Here is a 16,748-nt window from a genome sequence, read left to right on the forward strand (position 1 = left end):
TTGTCGTTGGTCTCCAAGTACCTCTCTATACTTCCTCGGACCCGCTCGCTCACCTCCTCGTCCGCCAACAGCCCCACCTCCAAGCGCCACAGCGGGCGCTGGTCCCTCTCCTCCCCCATCTCCAAGTCCACCCAATGCGGGGCGTGGTCCGAAATGGCTATTGCCGAATACTCAGTATCCTCTACTCTCGCTATCAGCGCCCTACTCAAAATGAAAAAGTCGATTCGGGAATAAGCCTTATGGACGTGTGAGAAGAATGAAAATTCCCTAGCCCCCAGCCTTGCAAATCTCCAAGGGTCCACTCCTCCCATCTGGTCCATAAACCCCCTCAGCACTCTAGCCCCCGCCGGCTTCCTACCCGTCCTGGACCTGGAGCGATCCAGTGCCGGATACAGCACCGTGTTAAAGTTTCCCCCCATTATCAGGCCGCCCACTTCCATGTCTGGGATCCGACCCAACATACGCCGCATAAAACCCGCATCGTCCCAGTTCGGGGCATACACATTGACCAGTACCACCCTCTCTCCCTGCAACTTACCACTTACCATTATGTACCTACCGCCATTATCTGCCACAATGCTCGACGCCTCGAACGACACCTTCTTTCCCACCAAGATCGCCACCCCTCGATTTTTGGCATCCAGCCCCGAGTGAAACACCTGACCTACCCACCCTTTCCTCAACCTTACCTGGTCTGCCACATTCAGGTGTGTCTCCTGAAGCATAACCACATCCGCCTTGAGCCCCTTTAGGTGCGCGAACACGCGGGCCCGCTTAACCGGCACATTCAGTCCCCTTACATTCCAGGTTATCAGCCGGATCAGGGGGCTACCCACCCCCTCCGCCACCGACTAGCCATGAGCCCTCCTCGGCCAGCCACGCGCCCGCACCCCACACCCGGCCCGTTTCCCACAGCGGCATACCCCCGTCTCGACGACCCCCACATGCTCCAGCTCCTCCTTGACCATAGCAGCAGCAACGCAATTCCCGCCCCCCCCCACCCCCCATCCTAGCTGATTTACTCCCCCCATTGCACTTCCGCAAGTCAGCTGACTACTGCTGACCCCAGCCGCTCGCGCCTCTCCTTCGACTCCTCCCATTGTGTGGCACACCCTCCTCTCCCATCCCCATCCATAGGCTCTCCCCCTCCCCCTTCCGTTCTAAGCGCGGGACCAACCCTCGCTTCCCTGCCCCGGCCCCGCCCCCTCCAGTCTTCAGCGCGGGAAAAAGCCCGCGCTTTCCACCTACAAGGCCTCGCCACCTCTGACGCAGCTCCTTTTACAAGCCTGGTCCCCTCACCCCTGACTCGGGCCTCCCCCTCCCCCGCGGGGCCCCATCTCACCGCCATCCACCCTCCCTGTTCCGTTTACCTACCCCCCTCCAAGAGCCCCCCGCCCCCCCGACCAACCCAACCAAAACAGTGCCCAACCCGCCCCAGCCACCCTCACCAACCCGAAAGAGAAAAACACAGAGAAAAAGAAACCCGGAGCAATACAAAGGCCCCCCCCTCGAAACAAAAATAAACATAACATATCAACCGCAGTCCCCAATCGCCCATCCCAACCCTCAATCTGTGTCCAACTTCTCGGCCTGAACAAAGGCCCACGCCTCCTCCGGAGACTCAAAATAATGGTGCCGGTCCTTGTCGGTAACCCACCGTCGCGCCGGCTGCAGCATGCCAAACTTCAGCCGCTTCCTGTGCAGCACCGCCTTCGCTCGATTGTACCCGGCCCTCCTCTTCGCCACCTCTGCACTCCAGTCCTGATATATCCGAACCTCCGCGTTCTCCCAGCTGCTGCTCCTCTCCTTCTTGGCCCACCTGAGCACACACTCCCGATCGACGAACCGATGGAACCTCACCAGCACCGCCCGCGGAGGCTCGTTAGCCTTGGGCCTCCTCGCCAGCACTCCATTGGCCCCTTCCAGCTCCAGGGCCCCCTGGAAGGACCCCGCTCCCATCAGCGAGTTCAACATGGTGACCACATAGGCCCCCACGTCCGGCCTCTCCAGCCCCTCCGGGAGGCCCAGAATCCGCAGATTCTTCCGCCTCGACCGATTCTCCATCTCTTCGAACCGCTCCTGCCATTTCTTGTGGAGCGCCTCGTGCGCCTCCACCTTTACCGCCAGGGCCTAAGATCTCGTCCTCATTGTCAGAGATCTTTTGTCGAGCCTCGCGGATCGCCACCTCCTGGGCCGTCTGTGTCTCTAAGCTCATCAATAGAAGCCTTCATCGGCTCTAGCAGGTCCGTTTTAATCTCTCTGAAGCAGCGCTGGATACCCTCCTGCTGCTTTTCCGCCCACTGCATCCACGCTGCCTGGTCTCTGCCCGCCGCCATTTTGTCCTTCTTCCATTGCACCTTCTTCGGGTCCACCACAACCTTTTTTGTCGCCCCGCTCCTAGTTGAAGCCATATACTGACGGGGAGCTGTTATAGACTCCTTCCCACACCGGGAAATGTCATAAAAGTGCCGTTGGGGGCCCAGCAAAGAGCCCAAAAGTCCGTTTTTGCGGGAGCCGCCGAATGTGCGACTTAGCTCCGCATAGCCACAACCAGAAGTCAGTGTTCATCTCGTTATTTGTGTGACAAACTGTTTTTTCTGCACCAGGCACCTTCCCATGTAAATAGCTTAGTTTTATGTACATAGTCCTGTAAATATTTCGCACACACGTAGTCAGGAACATTCACCACACACTATGTATTGTCACGCAGGCACATTTTTTTCATATAAAAGGGGGGATGTCATAATATATACCAGTATATCATGGTGCAGACACACACTGATGGACAGATAGTCGGACCAATCAACATACACAACACCGCAGCCAATCACCAGTGAGAGCACACGCACTATAAAGACAGGGGGCATCAGAGTTCCCGCTCATTCGAGTAGCAGCTAGCTAGGAGCACAGAGCTCACAGCCTGCAACACAGACATTCACCATGTGCTGAGTGCATCAACTGGTTAGGACAAGGCAAAGGTCTTTAGTTAAAGCTAGTATTGTATTTACCCACAGTTCAAGTATTCTTAAATAGTTAACCTTTTAATAAAATAGTGTTGCACTACTTCAAGTGTTGGTGACCTGTATGTGATCCAGAACACCCAACACATCAATATGGGATGTTTGCCACCCTCCCATTGATTCTGTCTACACCTCCCACTGCCTCAGGAAGGCAGACAGCATTGTCAGAGACCCCTCACACCCAGGCTTTGCCCTCTTCCTGACCCTTCCATCAGGCAGAAGACACAGAAATCTGAAGACCCGTACATCCAGACTTAGGAACAGCTTCTTCCCCAGTTACAAGACTCCTCAACGACTCTCCCTCGTAATGATCTGTTCTCTATTAGATACTATTCACAAAGCTTTATGCTGCTCTTGGTTATGTCGTATTTGCTTTGTTATTTTGCCCTTGTTCCATACTGTAACTAATTACTTATTTGTCGATGTACTGTGTACCTTTTCGCATTCACTGTAACTATCTACTATTCTGTTTTTGTCTCCTCTGTACGTTTCCTTGGCTGTAGAAAAATACTTTTCACTGTACTTTGGTACATGTGACAATTAATAAATCAAGTCAATTCAAATCAAACAAGTGTGTCTCAGAGTTCAGGGAACATAGATAGTTGGGAAGAAAGGGGTCAATTCATGTATTACTGTGCGTGTATAGCCATCAGTGTAATTAAATATACTGTTGTAGTGTATTATAATCCTTCTTATCATGTGTTTTTCTTTTAAGTTAATAAATATTCTTTATTAATTGATCACACAAAGACTGAATTCTTTCTCCCTGGTTTGCATATCTATTCTCTAGGTATACCAAATTCAAAATATATGTCAATAAGAACCAATGTTCTGTGTTACCCTTCTGGGTTTTGGGATACCATTGCATTTAACATCAGTGAGGTTCTTAACAAAATTGGGGGCTCTTCGTTAGGATTTTGAAAAGCATAATTCCTTGGGTGTAAGTGAATTTGTGATTTTTAAATGTAACCAGAGTGAGAAAAGTGTGGAACCAGGTAAATAAATAATCATTATTGTCACAAGTAGGCTTACATTAATACTGCAATGAAGTTACTGTGAAAAGCCCCTCGGAACCACATTCCGGCGCCTGTTTGGGTACACAGAGGGAGAATTCAGAATTCTCAGCTTGTACGGGAATTGAACCCGCGCTGCTGGCCTTGTTCTGCATCACAAACCAGCTGTCTAGCCCACTGAGCTAAACCAGCCCCTAAGTCAACGTCAGGAGTGGGATACGAACCCACATCACCAAAGACTGCGACCTGAACGCAGCGCCTTCGACCGCTCAGCCATCCTGACTGACATCCAAGACAGGAAGTGTGTGATTTAAAATAAGGTGACTTCAACGTGGCTTTGAAAAGTGTGCTGAAAGCTAAACTGACGGAATTGGTGAATATGTCACAACCAGGATTACCTCCAGGGGGTAAGAAAACTGAGGCCATGGCAAGAGTAGTGAAGCATTTAAATGTACAAGAGTTGTCAGGTGGACCAAGTTCTTCGAGAAGTGAGAAATTGAATTAACTAAAATTCAATTACAAATGAAACAATCAGAAATGAAGGAAAAAAGATAAAGGAAAAAAAATAGAAACAGAGAAAGCTGAATTGGGGGTGAAAGAAAAAGTGAAATAAATAGAAGTGAAGACATTTGAAATGCACGAAAAAGAGAGCTTTTCAAAGTAGATTGGAAATGCAGAGGTTATCAATAGCAGACAGGGAGAAAGAGAAAGCATTTTGGCTTAAAATGCTGGAAGTGAAAGCAGAAACACTACGGCAGGTTGAGGAAGGTGTTGCTCTCGACATTAACCTGGTGGGCAGATGTTTAGTTTTGTTCAAGCGCTTCCAAAATTTGGTGAAAAGGATATGGAGGCATTTTTAATTACTTTGAGAAAATAGCAAGACAAATGAAATGGTTGCAAGATATTTGGATGCTGCTTTTACAAAGTAAACATGTCGGTGAGGCTGGTGAAGTCTATACATCTTAGTCAGAGCAAAGGTCTGGGGAGTATGATACAGTGAAGAAAGCTATATTGAGTGATTGTGAGTTAGTACTGGAGCCTTACAGACAAAAGTTTCAAAATGTAAGAAAACAGCCTGGACAGATTTATATTGAATTTGAAAGGGTTAAACAAAATACTTTTGACAGGTGGGTGAGAGCATGAAAAATAGAAGGAACCTATGAGGCTCTTGGAGAGTAAGTTTTGTTTGAAGAATCCAAAGATTCATCACCTGCAGTGATAAGAACTCATGCGGGAGGAATAAAGCTTTAAAACTGTGAGGCAAACCACAGAGCTTGCTGATGACTATGAATTGGGGATTTTGTACATGAAGGGTGTCGTGTTGGGGGCTCTGCTACATAGACGAACCAACACGGTTGAGGATGGTACAACTCAGTTTTATTACTAACAATATTAACATCTGTAAACTGGTTACTGTGGTTTGTTCATTACCCTCTAACCTGTGGACCTAGCCCTAACACTATCTTGGAGAAGCACTCAGCACGTGGTGAAAGTCTGAGTGGCTTGTTGTGAGCTCTGTGCCCTGAGCTGTCTCCTGCTGGAATGAGCGGGAAGGGTCGTGTTCCCCGTTTTATAGTGTGTATGTTCTTGCCTGTGATTGGCTGTGATGTTGTGTGTGTATTGATTGGTCCGTTGATCTGTCCATCAGTATGTATGTATGTTTGCACCATGATGTTTATCTGAATATCATGACAACCCCCCTTTTTTACAAGAATATGTGCCTATGTGGTAATAAATATAGATGTGTACTGAGTGCAGCTGAATGTGTGTGTGTGCAATATCTACAACATGTACATGAGGCTAAACTATATACATAGGAAGGTGTCAGGTGCAACATAGCCACAAGGTTGTACCATAAAAAAAACAAGTGTAAACATCAAGCATCAAAACAAACTCCTGTAACGACAAAAAGAGAAACATATTAACATTGTGGCATAATACGTTAGTGAGTCCAATGTTCAAACAGGCTCATAACTCCAGCCTAGTAGGTGGGCGACGAATTTGGGTTGACCGCCTCAAGGGTGGGTCACGATCCACCAGCTGAGGAATGGACCTGGCCACAGGCGACAGAGGAATGGGCATGGTGGCAGGAAGCTCCACAAAGTCGACATCAGGAACAACAGGAGGGCGTGGCACCGGTGTATGATCACGTAGCGAGCGCGGAAGCAGCCGAAGAGCCCGGCGATTGCGCCTGCGAATGGAGCCATCAGGCATGCGAACCAGGAACGAGGGGGGAGCCACGCATTGGAGAACTTTGGCAGTTGCCGACCAGCCACCCTCTGGTAGGTGTATGCGGACGTTGTCTCCAGGCGCCAGGGCAGGAAGATCAGTTGCCCGAGTGTCATGTGCCACCTTCTGCTGAGCACGCTGCTGTTGCATCCGTTGCAGTACTGGAGCATAGTTGGGTGTAGGGACCAGAATGGATGGCACAGTGGTCCTGAGGGCGCGACCCATCAACAGCTGGGCTGGTGAGAGGCCAGTGGCTAGTGGGGCCGAGCGATAGGCCAGCAGGACTAAGCAGAAATCCGAACCGGCATCAGCAGCCTTGCAGAGGAGCTGCTTGACGATGTGAACGCCCTTTTCCGTCTTGCCATTTGACTGGGGATGCAGAGGGCTGGACGTCACGTGTGTGAAGCCATACGAAGCAGCAAAAGAAGACCATTCTTGGCTTGCAAAACAGGGCCCATTGTCCAACATGACAGTAAGCGGAATGTCATGGTGAGCGAAGGTGTCTTTGCAGGCCCTGATGACAGCGGACGATGTCAGATCGTGCAGGTGTACCACCTCTGGATAATTCGAAAAGTAATCTATGATGATGACGTAGTCCCTGCCAAGCGCATGAAAAAGGTCCACACCCACCTTCTCCCAGGGAGACGTCACCAACTCATGGGGCTGAAGTGTCTCAGGGGGTTGCGCCGGCTGAAACCTTTGGCAGGTGGGGCAGTTGAGCACCATGTTGGCAATGTCATCGCTGATGCCCGGCCAGTACACAGCTTCTCGGTCCCTCCGTCTGCACTTCTCGACCCCCAGATGGCCTTTGTGTAGTTGGTTGAGGACCAGCCTGTGCATGCTGTGTGGAATCACAATCCGGTCCAACTTTAGGAGGACACCATCAATGACGGCCAAGTCATCCCGGACATTGTAGAATTGTGGGCATTGCCCCTTGAGCCACCCTTCCGTTATGTGGCGCATCACACGTTGCAGAAGGGGGTCAGCCGCAGTCTCCCGGTGAATACAGGCCAGACTTGAATCATCAGCCGGCAGATTTGTCGATGTGAAGGCCACCTGCGCTTCGACCTGACAGACAATCCCCTCCGAATCGGGCGGTGTGCTCACTGCTCTGGATAGGGCATCCGCAATGATGAGGTCCTTTCCTGGGGTGTAGACCAGTTGGAAGTCGTACCTCCGGAGCTTGAGCAGGATGCGTTGGAGGCGTCATCTCGTTCAGGTCCTTATGTATAATGCTGACCAGGGAGCGATGGTTGGTTTCCACGGTGAATTGGGGGAGACCATACACGTAGTCGTGGAACCTGTCTATGCCGGTTAACAAACCCAGGCACTCCTTCTCGATCTGCGCATAGCGCTGTTCTGTGGGGGTCATGGCCCGCGAGGCATAGGCGACCGGGGTCCATGATGCAGTGTCATCCCGTTGCAGGAGTACCGCCCCAATGCCCGACTGGCTGGCATCAGTCGAGATCTTCGTATCATGAGAGGTGTCGAAGAACGCCAATACCGGGGCTGTGGTGAGCTTAATTTTGAGCTCCTCCCATTCCTTCTGGTGTGCGGGCAACCACTGGAATTCCGTGGACTTCTTTACTAGGTGGCGAAGAGCCGTTGTGTGGGAGGCAAGGTTGTGAATGAACTTCCCCTGGAAGTTGACCATGCCTAGAAAGCGTAGCACTGCTTTCTTGTCTGCCGGCTGCGGCATGGCTGTAATGGTGCTCACTTTGTCTGCATCCGGATGCACCCCTGACCGGGATATGTGGTCCCCCAGAAACTTAAGCTCAGTTTGGCCGAAAGAACACTTGGCTCGGTTGAGGCGCAGGCCGTGTTCCCGTCTCCGGGTAAGGACACGCTGGAGACGACTGATGTGCTCCTGTGGTGTGCTGGACCAGATGATGACGTCGTCAACATAGACGCGCACCCCTTCGATGCCCTCCATCATCTGTTCCATGATTCTGTGGAATACCTCGGATGCCGAGATGATGCCAAACGGCATTCTGTTATAGCAGAACCTGCCGAAAGGAGTGTTGAAGGTGCACATCTTCCTGTTGGACTGATCCAGTTGGATCTGCCAAAAACCCTTCGAGGCATCAAGCTTTGTGAAAATTTTAGCCCGGGCCATTTCGCTCATGATCTCTTCCCGTTTAGGTATGGGGTAGTGTTCCCTCACGATGTTGTTGTTCAGGTCTTTCGGGTCGATGCAGATCTGGAGTTCGCCAGAGGGCTTCTTAACGCACACCATGGAGCTGACCCATGGCGTGGGCTCCGTGACCCGGGATAGCACCCCTTGGTCCTGGAGATCCTGCAGCTGCTGCTTGAGACGGTCTTTGAGTGGTGCTGAGACTCTGCGAGGTGTGTGAATGACCGGGGTGGCATCCGGTTTGAGCGGTATTCTGTAGGTATAGGGCAGTGTGCTCATGCCCTCGAATGCCTCCTGGTTGTGGGCGAGGAGCGAGTGGAGCTGCGCCCTAAATTCTGCATCCGGGAAGTCTGATGTGCCTTCTGGAGACAGAGCGTGTACCCGCTGAAAGAGGTGGAGAACCTTGCATGCCTGTGCACCTAGCAGGGAGTCCTTCGATGATCCAACTATCTCGAAGGACAGTGTGGCCGTGTATGTATTGTGTGTCACCTGGAGCTGGCAGGATCCCATGGCCGGGATAACGTTTCCGTTGTAGTCGACCATCTTACAACGGGATGGCTGAATCGGTGGTCTGACCTTCAAAGCGTAGAAGGCTGACCATGCTATTAGGTTGGCGGAGGCACCAGTGTCCAAACGGAATGTGATTGGTGATCGGTTGACCGTTAGGGTGGCACACCATTCATCACCCGGATTTACACTGTTCACTGGCATCGGCTGGTGGGTCCTGCTTGGAGACATCCGGTTCTTGTCAATGACCGCAACGCGGAAGGCTTCCCGGTCGTCTGTATCACCGGTCTGTATATCGTCCGGGTATGACTCGGAATACGGAGGCTGAATTGTCCGCACGTCCCTGCGAGGCTGTCGGAATTGGGGAGCGCTGGCAGGTTGAGCTGCTCGACAGCAGGCAGCGTAGTGGCCCATCTTGCCACAGCGGAGGCATTGTTGGTTCTTTGCCGGACATTGCCGCTTTAAATGTGCGGATCCGCAGTTGCCGCACGTCGTGACATCATGGCTTTCGTTGCGCCATCGCGCATGCGCAGTTTGGTCCTGCGTCGAGCGCGTCACGTCCCTCTGCGGCGACGTCTCTTTTGGCGCGTACAAGCGTGAGAGGCCGCGGAAAGCGCGTGAAATGGCCGCCCTCGTCCGGGCCGCGGGCCGGGAAGAACTCGATCGCCTGGACCCGCTCGGTCTCGTAGGACCCCTGCCGTGCTGATTCGGCCGCCTGGAATTTGGAGTAGCGGCTGGTCGCGTTTTCATGGAGGACGCAGGCTTCGATGGCGGTGGCTAGGGTGGGGCTTTTAATTTTGAGGAGCTGCTGGCGTTGGGTGCCCGAGGTGACCCCAAAAACAATCTGTTCCCGAATCATGGAATCGGAGGTGGCCTCGTAACCGCAGGACTGCGCGAGGATACGGAAGTGTGTTAGGAAAGATTGAAAAGGCTCATCCTTACCTTACAGGCACTGCTGGAAGAGGTACCTCTCGAAGCACTCATTTAACTCGACGCTGAACTACTGCTCGAGTTGAAGAAGGACCGTCTTGTACTTTGTCTTGTCCTCATCTTCCGCGAACACCAGGGAGTTGTAGATGTGGATGGCGTGTTGCCCTGCCGTGGAGAGGAGGAGGGCGATTTTCCTGGTGTCTGAAGCATTCTTCCTTTCTGTGGCTTCTAGAAAGAACTGGAAGTGCTGTTTAAACAGCTTCCAGTTGACGCCGAGGTTACCAACGATTTGGAGCGGCTGCGGCGGGCTGATGGTGTCCATGGTGCAGGCTGGCGGATTCCGTAAGATGCATAGGTAGGTCTCACAGTTCCTGGGTTCCAATCCTGGTACTATGTCGTGTTGGGTGCTCTGCTACATAGACAAACCAACACGGTTGCGGATGGTACAACTCAGTTTTATTACTAACAATATGAACATCTGTAAACTGGTTACTGTGGTTCGTTTATTACCCTCTAACCTGTGGACCTAGCCCTAACACTATCTTGGAGAAGCACATGGTGAATATCTGAGTGGCTAGCTGTGAGCTCTGTGCCCTGAGCTGTCTCCTGATGGAATGAGTGGGAAGTGTCGTGTTCCCCGTTTTATAGTGTGTATGTTCTTGCCTGTGATTGGCTGTGATGTTGTGTGTGTATTGATTGGTCCGTTGATCTGTCCATCAGTGTGTATGTATGTTTGCACCATGATGTTTATCTGAATATCATGACAAAGGGAACCTTTGTTCACATATATAAAATGGAATGGGAAAAGATGTTAACATTTTAAGATATACAAGAGAAAATCAGTCCCTAGGGCGCGATTCTCTGGAAGCATTTCCACGTACCGTAGTGAGCGGGAATTGCCGGGAGGGTTAGGTAGGGGGTGAGGGGTTGGTGGGATGCACCATCGGGAGAGTGGGGGCATATATTGAACAATAAACACCCTTGTGCACAACCTGTAGGAAGCCTCTGTCACATTCTTCTGCAATGCATTGCTGCATGCATGTGATGGGTGTAAGCGAGCACTCAGCAGACAGGCCGGGGTGGTCAGACTATGGCATAGATTGAGGAGCCCCAGTGCCCAGTCCTCTGCGTGCTATTATCACCCCCCTGCCCTCAACAGTGACCCGCTGACAGAGCTGACACAGTCTCAGCACCCTGGAGTGATGTGACACATGCCTGGGAGGCTGGGAAATGGGGAGGGTGGGTGGATACGAATGTGACGATGGACCATAACATGTCCTAGGTGAATTGGGCCAGTATGGAGGCCTCCCTGGTCCTCCGTGCTGGACAGGCCCTCACCGCTGCCGCCTGTCCTGCAGCCTCCAGCTGGACCTTGGGTTCCTCCCTGGCCTCGTCCTCCAGCCCCTGCTGGTCTGGCACCTCCTCATCGTCCCCGTACCCCATCTCCTCCGAAGTGGGCACATGTTCCTTGTCACAAACCTCCAGCTCATCGCCCCTCTGCTGTGAGGTTGTGGAGGACACAGCAGACCACAATAAAGCGGGCGGCCTTCTGGGCGGTGTACTGGAGTGCACCTCCGGAGCAGTCGAGGCATCAAAACCACATCTTGAAGCGTCCGATGCACCGCTCGATCACAACCCGGGTGGCTGCAAGAGCCTTGTTGTACCCGGTCTCCGGCCTCCATACTGGCATCAATAGCCAGGTTCTCAGCGGATACCCCTTATCTCCCAAGAGCCAGCCGTCCATCCGAGCGTGCTCCTCGAAGTGGGCAGGGATGGCCGACTGATTCAGGATGTAGCTGTCGTGAAAACGCTCTGGAAAGCGTGCACACCCATGCATGATATTCATGTGGTAGTCACACACAAGCTGCATGTTGAGGGAGTGAAACTCCTTTCTGTTACCAAAGGGCACCTCCAGTGAGCGCAGGGCAATGTGCATGGCATCTATGACTCCCTGGATCTGGGGCATCCGGCGATGGCAGAGAAACCTACTGCCTGGGCATCCTGTTGTGCCTGGTCCATGCCAAAAATTATGTAGTCTTCCGCCCAGGCATACAGGGCATTCATGACCTGCTGGATGCACCTGTGGGCTGTGGCCCCATTCGAGCCCTGGAATGATCCCATGGAACAGAAGTTCAGGGCTGCAGTGATCTTGACGGCCACTGGGAGCTTGTGCCCTCCTCCTCCACGTGGTGATAAGTCTGCGAAGATAAAGCACAGGTGTCGCACCGTCCCCTTGTTGAGGCGGGAGCCTCAACCAGCACGCGCTGTCTGCCAGCTGTTCGAATGACCAGCGGTGTCTGTACACCCTGGGTCATCGCGGGACTTCCTCACTGGGTCCGTCCCTAGCCTGATGGTGGCTGAGTCCTCAGGGTCCGGCGCATATGCCGCTGCCTAGAGCATCTGCAGATGCTGTTGCTGCTGCCGCCTACTCCGGCGTCTGACTGCATTGCGTAGCATCAGCATCGCTAGTGCAACTTCTATGTCCAACATTCAATATCTGTAAGGCATTAGGAGAGGGTGTTAGACTGACAAACAGCAGTGGCTCCCACCCCGGGTCCCTCCATTCCCCTCCCACACCCCTACCCGGAACACCCTGCCCACGTACTCCATGCCGCAAAGGGCCCCCCTCACCAGGCCCCAGACCCTGTACCCCAGACACCCGCTTACAACACCACCCAGACCGGGTGCTGGCCCCCTCCCCGTGGCACTCACCCACCCTCTGGTGGTGGACATGTCGTTGGAGCTGTGCCCCATCCCCTGGGTGTTCGGATGTTGGCTGCTGCATGGGTGGTGTTACCCCCCGCAGTGTTCATGGTAGCACAGTGGGTAGCACTGTTGCTTCACAGCTCCAGGGTCCCAGGTTTGATTTTCGGCTTGGGTCACTGTCTGTGTGGCGTCTGCACGTTCTCCCCGTTTCTGGGTGGGTTTCCTCCGGGTGCTCCGGTTTCCTCCCACAAGTCCTGAAAGACGTGCTTGTTAGGTGAATTGGACATTCTGAATTCTCCCTCTGTGTACCCGAACAGGCACCAGAATCTGGCGACGAGGGGCTTTTGACAGTAACTTCATTGCAATGTGCATATACGCCTACATGTGACAATAAAGATTATTATTATTATTGTATACTGTCCAGGCATCACAGTCTTTTTGGATGCCAGACAATGACACCCGCATGCTACATGGCCCGCCCATCTACGGGGATACACTTGGGCTGTGTGAAGTGCTCATTTAAAAAAAAATTATTTAGAGTACCCAATTCATTTTTTTCCAATTAAGACAGTGACCCAGAGCCGGGATCAAACCTGGGACCTCATTACTCTTGAGCGCGAGTGCCAAGAGGCCGGAAGATCGTGTCCCTAATGTTGTGGGACAATGACATTTGTTGTTCAGAAGGGATATTGTAGGAAGAGGCACTGGTTAGCAGTATTCATGCAGAGACTAAAAAACGTCCTCTGGTGAAAGTAAGCTTAAGGAGTAGCTTGAAGATAGAAGTGGTTGTAAGTGTGATAGAAACATTGCGCATGGATTCAATTCATTCTAGGGAATGATATAGATGGATCACTGATAATAATGATAACTACTATGGTTGAACAGCCAGTAGAAAATCAAACTACAGAAGGATTGCAAATGGACTATCCTGGGGCATTTCCTGACTGTGTGGTGATGATGTCACAGGCACATAAGATGAGAGAACAGAAGAAGGAGTTCAGAGCACAGGATGAAAAAAGTGAGATAAGTTTATCTAATTATATCTTTAGTAAGCTGAATGAAGATGAAAAAGGCGATGGGAAAAATACACATGTGTTTAGCGCACAGCAATTGATCGAATTACAGCAGGGCAATTCCAAATTAAAGCAAATTTATCAAATGGCTTACTCAGAATTGGAGACTCAGTGTATTCCTGAATGTTATTATGTAAAGGATCATGTATTAATGAGAAAATGGCACCCTACACATTTTAATGCAGATGAAAAGTGAGCAAAAATACGTCCAGTTGTATTCGGCGGCACGGCAGTATAGTGGTTAGCACTGTTGCTTCACAGCACCAGGGCCCCAGGTTTGATTCCTGCTTGGGTCACTGTCTGTGTGGAGTCTGCATGTTCCCCCTGTGTCTGTGTGTATTTCCTCCGGTTGCTCCGGTTTCCTCCCACTAGTCCCGAATGACGTACTGTTTGGTGAATTGGACATTCTGAATTCTCCCTCTGTGTACCCAAACAGGTGCTGGAACATGGCAACTAGGGGCATTTCACAGCCACTTCATTGCAGTGTTAATGTAAGCCTACTTGTGACAATCATGATTATTATTATTATTACCTCCTGAGGATAGGAAAGAAATTCTAAAGATAGCTCATGAAATTCCATTTGGAGGACATCTAGGAATAAAGAAACACAAGCAATGATACAGAAAGAATTTTACTGGCCAGGACGACATAAAGATGTTGTTAAATGTTGTCAAACCTGTCACACATGTCAAGTAATACGGAAACCACAGACTACAATAAAGCAAGCACCTTTGATCCCTATTCCAGTTTTCAAAGAACCTTTTACAAGGGTTCTAATGGAAGTGTTGGACAGCTTTTGAAAACATGAAGTGGAAATCAATACTTGTTAACTGTTATGGATATATCCACGAGATTTCCTGAAGCCACATCATTAAGAAACATTACAGCCAAGAGAGTGGTAGAGGAATTAGCCAAGTTCTTTACTAGATATGACTTACCGAAAGAGATACAATCAGATCAACGGTCAGATTTTATGTCAGGATTATTTAAAGAAGTCTTGAATAGCCTGGACGTAAAACAATGTAACATCATGGCAGACGACATGACAACACGTTGCCCTCTGGGGTGGTGGGATGTCAATTTCACTCATCACTGAGCCAATTGAATCAATTATCCCTGAGGCCGCTGGAATTTCGTTGGGGCTCAGGAATTAAATGGGAGTCGCACGACTCTCCTGTTCGCACGAAAGGAAATTCTGCCTGGTTTGCTAGCGGCCTCCCGGAGCTGTTGGGTAGAGAGGGGGGAGGTGTGGAGATCCCTCATTATCAGACTCTCAGTGCCTGATCTCGGTACCCAGCGTTGGGAAGGGGAAAGCTGCTGAGAGTCTTCCCCCTGCCTTTGCCTTTAGTCTGACCTCACCCAAGGCTCCTTCCCCACATCCCCATTCCTCTCTCATTGACCTGAGTCGAGGGATCAAGCAACGTTCCCTGATGAAGTCCCTACCTTTTTGCCAGCAGCAGCCACCACTCATGACACTGTCAGCCATGGAGGGCTTTTAGCCTTTGTAGGCAGGATTTTCACCCCTGGGCTCCTAAATCCAGGGAAAGTCTGACAGTGTCCAGTTAAGTGCCCACAAAAGCGATGCAGGTGGGAGGGGCCCTATGTCAGAAACACTGAATTCAGCCTAATGTGAGCTCTGATGCCTGTTTGAGATTGACGGTAGGTTAGTGAAGCCCAATGGAAAATCCTGACTCCTATCTCTAACCCTTTCTCTGAAAATTGGTTTCTCTTCCTCTCGAAGATTTCTATTCTCTTTCACTCTGCTGGCTCTGTGAACTCTATTTAAAATATCCAAAACTTCAATCTTTGGGGTTTGCTCAGTGAAGTTCAACAGGAAGGAAACAGTGGGTAACCATCAGTAACCAGGCGCCAGATATTATTATCTGAAAAAATAATGTGCGAGACTATGGGAAGAAGGCAGGGGGGGTGGCAGTACATGAATTGCTCCTTCAGAGAGGACAGCATGGCACAGCAAACTGAATGGCCGTTTTCTGTGCTGTGGCCATTCTGAGATTCTAAGGACCCAGAGTACCTATAAGCAGAACCATTGGAGATCTAAGAATAACAATGAACTATTCCACCCTAATGTGTATCATCATTACTGTATCCAGTAAACTGTTTGTATTGTTGACTATGACGTTTAATGACCAAGGAAGCCAGTGGCAGGAGGAAAAAATTTTATTTTACTTTGAATAATAAATTGCCCATGGCAGTAACTATCTACAATCACAGTCCCTGTTGGGACAACCAACATGCCGGTCCCTGCTCGGGCCGACTTCTATGCTTGGTTCTGATGAACCTCAGTTGCATGGCCCTCCGCCTCCTACCTGGGAAGCTTGTACTCCACGAACCCCATGGGGAGATCAATAATGGTTTCCACGTGGGCCTCTGGGAGCCATGACATTCTTCCTCCCCCAAAATTCGAAAGTTCCTCTTCTGCCGTCATTTATGGGGGCTTTCTGCACCATTTTGCCAGAGACTGAGCCTCTGGGTCCACGTATATACGAGCCTTTGCCCCCTTTATTATCATAGAATTTACAGTGCAGAAGGAGGCCATTCGGCCCATCGAGTCTACACCGGCTCTTGGAAAGAGCACCCTACCCAAGGTCAACACCTCCACCCTATCCCCATAACCCAGTAACCCCACCTAACACTAAGGGCAATTTTGAACACTAAGGGCAATTTATCATGGCCAATCCACCTAATCTGCACATCTTTGGACTGTGGGAGGAAACCGGAGCACCCGGAGGAAACCCACGCACACACGGGGAGGATGTGCAGACTCCGCACAGACAGTGACCCAAGCCAGAATCGAACCTGGGACGCTGGAGCTGTGAAGCAATTGTGCTATCCACAATGCTACCGTGCTGCCCTCCTGGAATACTTCAAGTAATTGCCCAGTTCATACAACTTTCCGGTGCCCATCCGGAGAATCAGGTGCCAATCAAAGTGGAGGACTCGTAACCAGTCTCGCCTCAGCAGATTGAATCTGGGTCCCTGTGCCATGACTAAAGATAGCCTGACCGATTGCTGTCTATATGTCACCGGAGTCACAGTGGTCCCCATAATGCTCAGTGGTTTGCCTGTATAGGTTGTCAACCTGACCTTGGTGTCTCACAGTGCCAGTGGTAAGATC

This window comes from Scyliorhinus torazame, chromosome 10 (assembly GCF_047496885.1).
Source record: "Scyliorhinus torazame isolate Kashiwa2021f chromosome 10, sScyTor2.1, whole genome shotgun sequence".
Taxonomy (NCBI): Eukaryota; Metazoa; Chordata; class Chondrichthyes; order Carcharhiniformes; family Scyliorhinidae; genus Scyliorhinus; species Scyliorhinus torazame.